At 40.4% G+C, this 12,716-nt stretch overlaps 1 protein-coding gene across 3 annotated transcripts in view; it reads right to left on the reverse strand.

Annotated features, from left to right (window-relative positions):
• RALGAPA2 (Ral GTPase activating protein catalytic subunit alpha 2) overlaps positions 1-12,716 on the reverse strand; it is a 352,948-nt gene that overhangs the window by 231,429 nt on the left and 108,803 nt on the right. The window lies entirely within an intron of this gene.

Here is a 12,716-nt window from a genome sequence, read left to right on the forward strand (position 1 = left end):
TATTTAGCCAGAATATAAGTAAAGCTCCATATCCATCTTTGTGACAGAAAATAAAATTGGCCTCCAGCTCTCCGTTCAGTCAGTACTGCAGTGACTGAGTCCACAGCACTCTCTGGAAGGGTCTCCTCAGGCCAGAGGTAGGGAGCTTCATTCGTTCCTCACAGCGGGGGAACTCAGATCAAAGGCACTCAAAGAGTAAAAAGTACTAGAGAGAGAAAAAACACGGAGCTTTATAATAACAATAAAAAGCACTTTATATTAACCAAAGGACATTTTTCTTCCTTACTACTGCTACATTCTTTATGCCATTATATCTCTGTATGTTCTCTATTCCCAGATTCTGTGCAGAGAATTTACCTATTTTGTTGTTGTTTTTTAATACATAAGTGATATCAGTGTGTTCTCTGAGGAAAATCACTGTGGTATCTCTTAATTTCTTCTTCAAAGAATTATAAAATAATCAGTCACTCATTTTTTATCTTTATAACTTATCCCTGACCTTAGCACTTTTTAGTGGTAAAATCAAGATTTGTACAAAGTAGCCTAGCCAGATCTGAATAAGATAGCTGAGTCACAGTTCCTTTATGCTTCTCTGATATTTTTGCATACCTGAACAGTATTTTCTTTTAACATGGCACTGAAATTCATTAAACTTCTCATGGAATATAATGATCACCAGATTTCCTGTCTTATTTGTAGCTGATTTCATTTTAATTTTTGCTACCAGGGTCATCTGTTAGCAAACATACTCAATGCACATTTTTTCTACTAGTTTGCTAGTTCCTATACACTGTGGATTCTAGAATTACAGGGGGTAGTTAAAAAAAAAAAACGCACCTACCAAGTCATAGAAAATCTGTGCATGGAACAGACAGTGACAGTTAAGAGCTGAATGAGAGAAGAAATATTCAGAGCCAAGGATAACTTGACACTAGCCTTGTTCAGGGGCCTGTGGTCCCAGTCACAAGGGATGGAAAAGGGAGCCCCCAGTGTCATCACTCACAAAGGAAGAAATGATCCCCTGCACGTAACTGGCTCCCTCCACACTGCCTAACCCCTGCTGGAACATGATGAAAACAAGACATCTAAAAATTTTCAAATAAATCAACTACTGCCATAAAACCTATGAACCTATAAAATTTCTGAACCTACGAAAGCTAGGATACTATGAAATTCACATGAAGAATCTTTTAAACAAAAAAAGAGGGTGGCTCTTTCAAGTCTGTCTTCTCCCTTGAATGCATATCTTTGCTTGTTTCTTATTTTTGTTCTCTGGAGAAGACCATGTCCTTTTTCTCTCCCCTCACTTCCTCCTCAGTAAATTTTATTCAATAAAAACTACCTAACAGGGCAGGAGTGATAGTATAGCACGTAGGGCATTTGCCTTGTTAACGCTGTGTTCAATTGCAGCATTCCATATGGTCCTCTGAGCACCACCAGGAGTGAGTCCTGAGTGAGAGACAGTCGGCCCACCGACTTCAGTTTTTAACTTTGCCTAAGTCCTATTGTTCAGTACTATAATATGCTTGGCCTTAACAATAATTTTATATAAACAGCATTAAGCTTAAAAGTATGAGATGTGACAAAAATTTATATCTTAAAATAATAATCACTTAATAGTTATGAGGCTTATATCATGATCTTTCTATACTACAAGATTCCAATGGGAAATCCTTACCTAAGAAAAAAACCCCAAGGTTGGAATATCTCCCTAGGTCTGAGAATACAAAGGATTTGCAAACCTGGGTTTTCATCCAGAAAGAACAGAATAGCGCCCAGGAAAGAGATGACAGATATCTGCTGTCAGCAAACATGCTCCAAATGAGCATGGAATAAGACCATAAGACTGTTTAGGGTCTTTTAGATGTAGGAGCAGCATGAACAATAGAATAAGAAACCGTCAAGTCTTTATGTTTTATGGGTCCCTTCGGCTAGCTATGTAAGATACCTACTCACTGCTCTTTCGACATATTGAATGCTAATGTGTTTACTAGCTTCTTAAAGTTTCAGTTAACAATGGCTCACCTTTGGGAGCCCTTAGGGATGAAGGAGCAATGCTGCATTGAATAAAAGGCCAAAGGGCCAGCCGTGGGACTACTGGCACCTGTCCCAGTAACCTAACACTCGGACAATCGTGTGTGTTTGTCTCGTCGCTGCCATTCCCATTAGGGATGATGATGCAGATGATGTGGGGCGGTGATGGCAGAGCTCTGTTAGTTCCAGATTCCCAAGTTCTTCAATACTTCCAAAATAAAAACATTGAGCAATAAAGATGCTCAGACTCAGAGTTCAAAAGTAGAAAAGTTTATTGGCAAGTAGAAGAGAAAGGAAAAGGAACACCCCAAGTGGGAATAGTAAAATAGTATAGGAATAATTATGGTTCTTTGGGTGGGATTTTTATAGGAAAACTGGAAATTTGTGCTACTAAGAATGCAGGGAAGTTAAAGATAAGGGTTTTTCTGCATTTTAATTTTATTTCTCATTGAATTTTAAAAATTTTAATTTTTTTAATTGAATCACCATGAGATACAGTTACAAAGCTTTGATGATTAAGTTTCAGTGATAAAATGATCGAATGCCCATCCCTCCACCAGTGTACATTTTCCACCACCAATGTCCCCAGTATCCTTCCCACCACCCCTTCCCCACCCCACCCCCTGCCTCTATGTAATTTCCTTCTTACTCTCTCTCTACTTTCAGGCATTATAGTGTGCAACACAGATAATGAGAAACCATCATGTCTGCTCCTTTAAATACTTTCAGCACACATCTACCATCCCGAGCAATCCCTCCAACCATCACTGACTTTGTGATCCCTTCTCTATCCCAGCTGCTTTCTCCCTCAGCTAGTGAGGCAGGCTTCCAACCAAGGAGTGGAGAATCTTCCTGACCCTTGTCTCTACTGTCCTTGGGTGTCAGCCTCATATTATGTTATTTTATATTCCACAAATGAGTGCAGTCCTTCTATGTCTGTCCCTCTCTTTCTAACTCATTTCATTTAGCATGATACTCTCCACGTCCATCCATTTATAAGCAAATTTCATAACTTCATATTTCCTAACAGCTGCATAGTATTTCATTGTGTAGATGTATCTTAAATTAGTCATCTGTTCTCGGACACGGGTTGTTTCCATATACCGGCTATTGTGAACAGTGCTGCAATGAATATACAGGTGCAGATGTCATTTCTACTGTGCTTTTTTGCAGCCTTGGGATACATTCCCAGAAGTGATATTGGTGGGTCATACGGAAGCTCAATTTTTAGGCTTTTGAGGAATGCCCATACTGTTTTTCCAAAAAGGCTGGGTCATTTGGCATTCCCACCAATAATGGAAGAGTGTCCCTTTCTCCCCACATCCACACAAACACTGGTTATACTTTATTTTTGGCTGTGTGACAGTCTCTGTGGTGTGAGATGATATCTCATTGTCTTTTTGATTTGTATCTCCCTGATGACTAGCGATGTGGAGCATTTTTTCATGTGCCTTTTGGCATTTTTGTATTTCTTTTTAGAGGAAGCTTCTGTTCAATTCTTCTCCCATTTTTTGATGGGGTTGGAGGTATTTTTTCTTATAGAGTTCTATTAATATCTTGTATATTCTGGGGGTATTTTCCTCCGGTGACCCTGCCCACCCTGCCAAGGGAAGAAGTGCACTCCTATCGCACCCCAACCGGGGTCTGGGGCTTTGAAGCTCCCAGCCTGCCCGGCATCCCTGCTCCCAGTCACCTCTTGGTGCCGCCCTGAGTCCCGCCTCTTCCCCAGGTTGTTGGGGGCGTGGTCTCAAAGGGGGCATGTCCTCCTTCTTGAGCAGCCGCAGTTATTTCTCCCATTCCATACATAACGCTTTGATTACAATCTGTATAACCCATTCCTGTGAAGAATACCCTGGTCATCTCAGTCACTACATGCTAATAGTCAACTAGCCTAGCCTGTCCTAATTTCACAAAAACTGTCAGTGAACACATCAAGCTGCACAAAAAGTCCTTTGTAAAGAGACCATAGCCCCACGTCTGCAACTGAGGCCCCTCACAAGCTAAGAAAGTGCACCTGACAGTAAAGCCCATAACAACATGAAGAAACAGCGAAAATCCCCACTGCCAGGAGACATGGAAGAGAGGATCTCAGAAATCTCAACAGGGACTTCCCAGAAATACAACCTCCCCTCAGATTAAAGGATTCACAGAGGAAATCGTAAAGATGGTTGATGAACTCAAAGCAACTATGGAACGAACATCCAATAAATTAAGGGAGGATATGGATGCAGCTTTGGAACAGTCCACCAAGATAATCCAGGAAGAAATGAGAGCAGAAATTTCAAAGCTACGAACAGAAGTGACACAATTAAAAGAATCGGTAGATGAAATAAAAAACTCAGTAGGAGCCCTCAATAGTAGAATGACTACAGCCGAAGACAGAATCAGTGAGCTTGAAGATGACCTGCAGAAAGGATATAGGCAACAACAAATAATGGCAAAAGACCTCAAAATGGCTCTAGAGCGAATCAGAGTCCTAGGGGATGACCACAAGAGAAGCAACATAAAAATCATTGGAGTACCAGAAACACAGGGAAGTAACCCCAATGAAAAAAAACACAATTAAAGACATCATTGCTAAGAAATTCCCAGAGCTAGAGAATGCGGGCATCCAGATCCAAGGAGTCCAAAGGGTGCCACCTAAAAGGGACCCAAATAAAAAGTCCCCAAGGCATATCATAGTCAGAATGATGGATGCCATGGATAGAGACACAATACTGCAAGCAGCAAGATCAAAGAAGGAAATCACATGCAAAGGAAAACCCGTTAGATTCACGGCAGACCTATCAGAGGAAACCTTCCAAGCCCGAAGACAATGTGGGATATAGTGAAAAAACTTAATGAAGTGAATGCCTCACCAAGAATACTTTACCTCGCTAAACTCTCAGTTAAACTTGAAGGAACCATACACTATTTCACGGAGAAACAACAGCTCAAGAACTGGGGGCTGGAGAGATAGCACAGCGGGTAGGGCGTTTGCCTTGCACGCGGCTGAACTGGGTTCAAATCCCAGCATCCCATATGGTCCCCTGAGGACGGCCAGGGGTAATTCCTGAGTGCAGAGCCAGGAGTAACCCCTGTGCATCGCCGGGTGTGACCCAAAAAGCAAAAAAAAAAAAAAAAAGAAGAAGGACTAAAAGGGCTACTATCAGAAAAGGAAAAACCCTACAAAAACAACAAACCCTACAGAAAGATGGCACAAAATCCCATGACAATAATTTCTCTCAATGTTAACGGTCTAAATGCACCAATCAAGAAGCACAGAGTGGCAAAATGGATTTAGAAACTAAATCCAACTTTCTGCTACCTACAAGAAACACATCTGAATAGCCAGAACAAACACAGACTCTAAATCAAAGGATGGAAAACGATCCTGCAAGCAAACAACTCCCTCAAAAAAGCTGGAGTGGCCATACTAGTATCCGACAGCATAGATTTCAGGCTGAAAAAGATCAGAAGAGACAGCGAAGGCCATTTTCTATTCATCAAGGGATATCTACAACAGGAAGAAATCACACTCTTAAACATATACACACCTAATGAACGACCAGCAAAATACTTAAAAGAACTCCTAACAGAATTTAAGGAGGACATAACTAGCACCACGATAGTAGTTGGAGACTTCAACAATGCCTTGTCACCTCTGAATAGGTCGAGAAGAACAACACTCAGCAAGGAAACAATGACTCTGAAGGAAGAAATGGAGGAGACAGGGCAAATAGACCTATACAGGGCTATACACCCCAAAAAGAAAGAATACATATTCTTTTCCAGTGCACATGGAACATTTTCCAAAATAGACCACGTTCTGGGCCACAAATTATACCTTAATAGCATCAGGAAGACAGAAATTGTACCAACTCTCTTTTCAGACCATGATGCATTGAAGATGGAAGTTAATCACACACAGATGTGGAGAGCCAAATCAAACACCTGGAAATTAAACAACTCACTGTTGAACAATGAGTGGGTCACAAAGGAAATCAAGGAAGAAATCAAAAAATACCTCGAAACAAATAAGAATGAAGACACAAGCTACCAGAACCTATGGGACACAGCTAAAGCTGTGTTAAGGGGAAAATTTATAGCTCTGCAAGCTTTCCTCAGGAAGGAAGAAAGGGCCTATATAGATAGCTTGAACTCGCAGCTCAAGATATTAGAAAAGGACCAGCAAAAGGAACCGAAACCAGATCGAAGGAAAGAAATAATAAAACTTAGAGCAGAAATTAATGATATGGAAACCCAAAAAACAATCTGAAAGATCAGTGAAACCAAGAGCTGGTTCTTCGAGAAAATAAATAAGATTGATAAACCGCTAGCAAGACTCACAAAGAAAGAGAGAGAGAGAAACCTAATAAACCGAATCAGAAATGAAAAGGGGGACATCACAACAGAAACCAAGAAGATTCAAAAGATCATCAGAGACTACTTTGAAAGTCTGTATGACACAAAACAAGAGAACCTAAAAGAAATGGACAAATTCCTTGATTCCTACTATCTCCTAAGACTGAACCAAGAAGACTTGAAATACCTGAATAGGCCCATAAGTATCAAGGAAATCGAAACTGTAACCAAAAGTCTTCCCAAAAACAAAAGCCCAGGTCCAGATGGATTCACTGGCGAATTCTTCCAAACATTTAAAGAAGACTTGTTGCCAGTTCTCCTCAAGCTTTTCCAGGAAACTGAAAAGACAGGAACTTTCACAAATAGTTTCTATGAAGCACATATCTACCTAATACCAAAAGCAAACAAAGACACCACTAAAAAAGAAAATCATAAACCAATATCCCTGATGAACACCAATGCGAAGATCCTCAACAAAATATTAGCAAATAGGATCCAACAACTCATCAAAAAGATCATACACCATGACCAAGTGGGATTCATCCCCGGGATGCAAGGATGGTTTAACATTCACAAATCAATCAATATAATCCATCATATCAACAAAAGTAAAGATAAAAACCATATGATCATATCAATAGATGCAGAGAAAGCATTGGACAAGATTCAACATCCATTCATGATGAAAACTCTCACCAAAATGGGTTTTAGTGGAACTTTCCTCAAGATAGTCAAAGCCATCTACCACAAACCTATGGCAAGCATTATCATCAATGGGGAAAAACTAAGGGCCTTTCCTCTAAGACCGGGGACAAGACAAGGATGCCCACTCTCACCACTTCTCTTCAATATAGTGCTAGAAGTACTAGCAATAGCCATTAGGCAAGAAAAAGATATTAATGGCATTCAGATAGGAAAGGAAGAAGTCAAACTCTCACTATTTGCAGACGATATGATACTATATCTAGAGAAACCTAAAAGCTCTACCAAGAAACTCTCAGAAACAATTGAGGGGCAGTCTCAGGCTGGGGCTGGTACCGGCTCCGGCTCGCGCTCTGCCGAGATTTGAACCAGGTGGCTATGCATTTGCACAGCCACTTTGCTGCTGAACGACCAAGATCCAGAGCCAGCTAGATTACTTCTGAACCCAGCAAGTGCTCACAGCCATGTCCCCAGACTGTGAACTAAGCTTTTGCCCCACGTCGGCTAAGGGGGGAAATATCCTTCCTCCTTGCTTTTTCTTCCCTCTGGGGGAGATGCGGCATGGCGTACGCCATCTTATGGACGTTTAAACAGGTATGAACTTGGTGGCGCGGGAAAAAAAAATAAGAACAAAAATGTATTTTGAACTTGAAACAGCGGGATGCTTGGGCAGTCTCAGGCTGGGGCTGGTACCGGCTCTGGCTCGCACACCGCCGAGATTCGAACCGGGTAGCCATGCATTTGCAGGGCCGCTTTGCTGCTGAATGACCAAGATCCAGAGCCAGCTAGATAACATCTGAACCCAGCAAGTGCTCGCAGCCATGTCCCCAGACTGTGAACTAAGCTTTTGCTTTATGCTGCCCCAGGAAGGGAAATGATGAAACTTCCCATTTAAATCTCCATGTACTTAATTACTAAAACACAGAAATCCTAAACCACACGGCCGCATGACCTTATACCTCTTCATTCTCATTAGTGGAGAACTAATTATCAAATGTTTCCTTGTCAATATGGGCCGTATTTGGGGGGATAAACTCCAAGAAGAATAGTGAGTTCCATGTTGAAACCCCAACAACAATAGTGAGTTTTGGGTTTAAATATGGAATGTAGTCAAGGTAAAGAGAAAATGAAGTGAATTTTATCAGTTATGCAGGTGGGGTTGGGATGTGGGAGGGTGGGAGGTGTACTGGTTTTTTTTTTTTTTGTGGTGGAGTATGGGCACTGGTGAAGGGATGGGTGTTTGAACATTGTATAACTGAGATATAAGCCTGAGAACTTTGGACTTTCCACATGGTGATTCAATAAAATTAAAAAAACAAAAAACAAAAAACAATTGACCTGTACAGTAAAGTTGCAGGCTATAAAATCAATACCCAAAAAACCATGGCCTTCCTATTGGCAAACAATAAGACAGAGGAAAGGGACATGTAAAAAGCAATCCCGTTCACAATCATGCCCCAGAAAATCAAATACCTCGGAATCAGCTTAACTAAAGAAGTAAAGGACCTCTACAAAGAAAACTATAAAATGCTACTCCATGAAATAAAAGAGGACATGAGGAAATGGAAACATATCCCCTGCTCATGGATAGAAAGAATCAACATTGTCAAAATGGCAATACTCCCCAAAGCACTATACAGATTTAATGTGATCCCCATAAGAATACCAATGACATTCTCCAAAGAAATGGATCAAGCAATCCTGAAATTCATATAGAACAATACAAGCCCACAGATAGCTAAAACAATTCCTGGGAAAAACATGATGGGAGGCATCACCCTCCCCAATCTTAACCTTTACTACAAAGCAGTAACAATTAAAACAGCATGGTATTGGAACAAAGGCAGAGCCGCAGACCAATGGAACAGAGTGGAATATCCCTATACACAACTCCAAATGTATGATCACTTAATATTTGATAAGGGAGCAAGAAATGTAACGTGCAGCGAGAAAAGACTCTAACAAATGGTGCTGGCATACCTGGACAACCACATGCAAAAGAATGGGCTTAGACCTCGACCTGACACCATGCACAAAAATCAGATCAAAATGGATTCAAGACCTCAACATCAGACCACAATCCATAAGATATATCGAAAACAAGGTCGGCAAAACCCTTTACGATATCGAAGCTAATGGTATCTTCAAAGACGACACGGAACTAAGCAATCAAGTATTAATAGAGATAAACAAAGGGGACTATATTAAACTAAGAAGCTTTTGCTGCGCAAAAGACACAGTGACCAGAATACAAAGGCAATCTACAGAATGGGAAAGGATGTTCACCCAATACCCATCCGATAAAGGGTTGATATCAAAGGTATATAAAGCACTGGTTGAACTCTACAAGAAGAAAACATCCAACCCCATCTGAAAATGGGCCGGAGAAATGAACAGAAACTTTTCCAAGGAAGAGATACAAATGGCTAAAAGGTACATGAAAAAATGCTCTGCATCATGATCATCAGGGAGATGCAGATCAAAACAACCATGAGATACCACCTCACACCACAGAAAATAGCACATATCCAAAAGAACAAAAGCAACCGCTGGTGGAGAGGATGTGAGGAGAAACGGACCCTCCTGCACTGCTGGTGGGAATGCCGACTGGTCCAGCCCCTCTGGAAAACAATATGGATGATTCTCAAAAAATTAGAAATTGAGCTTCCATTTGACCCAGAAATGCCACTTCTGGAAATATATCCTGGAGAAACAAAAAAGTATAGTTGAAATGACATCTGCATTTATATGTCTATCACAGCACTGTTTCCAACAGCCAGAACCTGGAAAAAACCCCAGTGCCCAAGAACAGATGACTGGTTAAAGAAACTTTGGTACATCTATACAGTGGAATACTATGCAGCTGTTAGAAAAGATGAAGTCATGAATTTTGCATATAAGTGGATCAACATGGAAAGTATCATGCTAAGTGAAATGAGCCAGAAAGAGAGGGACAGGCATAGAAAGATTGCACTCATCTGTGGAATATAAAATGGCAGAGTAGGAGACTAATACCCAAGATTAGTAGTATATAATACCAGGAGGTTGACTCCATAGTTTGGAACTTGGTCTCACACTCTGGGGAATGTCATACCGAATGGAGAAGGGAACACTAAGTAAGTGATTGGAGATCCCTTGTAGTAAGGGAAATGCGTGCTGAAAGTGGACTAGTGACTGAACATGATGACCACTCAATGCCCCTATTTCAGACCACAACACCCAAAAGGAGAGAGAGAGAGAGAACATATTGGAATGCCCTGCCACAGATGCGGGGTGGGGTTGGGAGGATGGGACTGGGGGGTGGGAGGGATACTGGATTCATTGGTGGTGGAGAATGGACACTGGTGGAGGGATGGGCTCCTGAACATTGCAGAGGGAAAAACAAGCATAAAATATATGAATCTGTAACTGTACCCTCACGGTGACTCACTAAATAACAATAACAATAATAATAATAAAAAAATCTTGTAAATTCTGGATACTAATACCTTATCTGGTGGATATTGAGTAAATATTTTTTCCATTCAGTGGACTCTGTATTTTGGTCACTACTTCTTTTGAGATGCAGAAGCACCTTTGTTTAGTGTAGTCACATTTGTTTAAGTTTGTTTCCACTTGCTTGGTAGTGGTGTTTCATCCTTAAAGATGCTTTTAGCTTCAAAGTCATGGAGGATTTTGCCTACATTTTCCTCTATTATGAATTCAGGCTGTGGACCCTTTTAAATGAAAAATGGGCTCTTGGTAAATATACAGAGGATGTGAAGATCTAACAGATCCTTGTCTGGTCATTTGACTTAGGTATTTCCCATTATCTTGACCTCCCTGTGAACCTACGCTCTGGGGCATTTTATGAGAGAGAGAGAGAGAGAGAGAGAGAGAAAGAAAGAAAGAAAGAAAGAAAGAAAGAAAGAAAGAAAGAAAGAAAGAAAGAAAGAAAGAAAGAAAGAAAGAAAGAAAGAAAGAAAGAAAGAAAGAAAGAAAGAAAGAAAGAAAGAAAGAAAGAGAGGGAGGGAGAGAGGGAGGGAGAGAGGGAGAGAGAAAGAAAGAAAGAAAGAAAGAAAGAAAGAAAGAAAGAAAGAAAGAAAGAAAGAAAGAAAGAAAGAAAGAAAGAAAGAAAGAAGAAAGAAAGAAAGAAAGAAAGAAAGAAAGAAAGAAAGAAAGAAAGAAAGAAAGAAAGAAAGAAAGAAAGAAAGAAAGAAAGAAAGAAAGAGAGAGAGAAATAAGGAGGATTGCTCACAATAGCTGGGAGGGGTAAACGGAGGCCTCCTCTTTCAATGGTTATGGCATGCAGTAGGGGGAGATTGCAGAAACATTCTCACAGGATGCAGGACAATTCTTATGCACCCATCCATCCTCATCTTTGACAGTAAAGAGCTGGACCCAATAGTCTGGAGGTCTTTGCGACCTCAATCATCTGATTTCATTTCTCTAATCTCTACCAACTGCAGAAAGAATTCCTCCTGACTAGAGGACATCTGAAGAGAGTAATCAGAATAGGCTTGGGAATACAGACCCCCATGGATTTCCAGTAAGGAGGGTACCACAAATGCTAGTGTGAAGGGGCTTCTGGCTGGAGAGTCAAGGGAGAGAAGACTCAGGGGACAAACTGACAGCTAGGTCAGAAGTCTGAGTGTGGTAGGAGGGAGACGCAGAGGATAGGCTAGACGGGCATCTCAGAGGCAGGCAGAGCAACTGTCTCTGATGCCAAGGTACGAAGTGGCACAGAGGCTCTCTAGTGTGCTGCCAAGAAGTGTATTTCAGGAGCCAACTCCTAGGCTGCAGTGATAAAGAAATAGCCAGGAAGGAAAACACAAACACAAAATCCACTTATTATCTTTACGGTATTATTTAAAAAATCTAATAAAAATGAAGGCTAAAAACAGTTTACGTAAGAACATCTTAAAGAAGCCACTAAATTTAGTAGTTCTGATCATTTATTATCTAAAGTGCTTTTCAAAATGAATTAATATCTCAGATTTGTAACAACTAATGGAATTCTGTGCTTATGAAGATTTTTTGTTTTATTTTCCTTTTAGTCCTTTAATTGAGGTATATTATAGTTTCTAGCAATCTATTGTCACAGTGGCTGGCAGCAACTGTAATGGACAACATAGATCTAGCACGCAAAATGCCCTCAATAAATAGTAACTATTATTGCTACTACCAGTGAAATTCCTTCTTTATTTCTGCATCTGTTTCTCCTTTAGCAAATGCTGGTATTTCTCAGTATTCTGTCCTAGGTGCTCCTTTTCTCTCATCCACACGTGGGGAAGGTGGAACTGAACCCAGGGCTGCAATGGTTATGTGCACACCAATCGGGCCCTGCATTTCCAATCCAAATTTCATTCCTGAATCCCGGGCCTTTCCAGTTCTCTACACCAACCAGTTTACAAGAATAGCTCAAAATTAAATTAAAAAATTAAAAGCTGAAAAAGCACCTCTAAGTTGCCTTAGATATTAAAATTTATGTTTTAGCAAATGCATTATGATATAAAACTAAATTAATAAAAAACACCTTAACTTGTAAATCGTCCCTTTTTTAATATACATTTCCTACAAACTACTTTCTGTATTTCTCAAATTATCAAAATTAGGGTACTGGCACAATTTTACAGTAGTGGCTCATACTAGAAATA

This window comes from Sorex araneus, chromosome 3, assembly GCF_027595985.1.
Source record: "Sorex araneus isolate mSorAra2 chromosome 3, mSorAra2.pri, whole genome shotgun sequence".
Taxonomy (NCBI): Eukaryota; Metazoa; Chordata; class Mammalia; order Eulipotyphla; family Soricidae; genus Sorex; species Sorex araneus.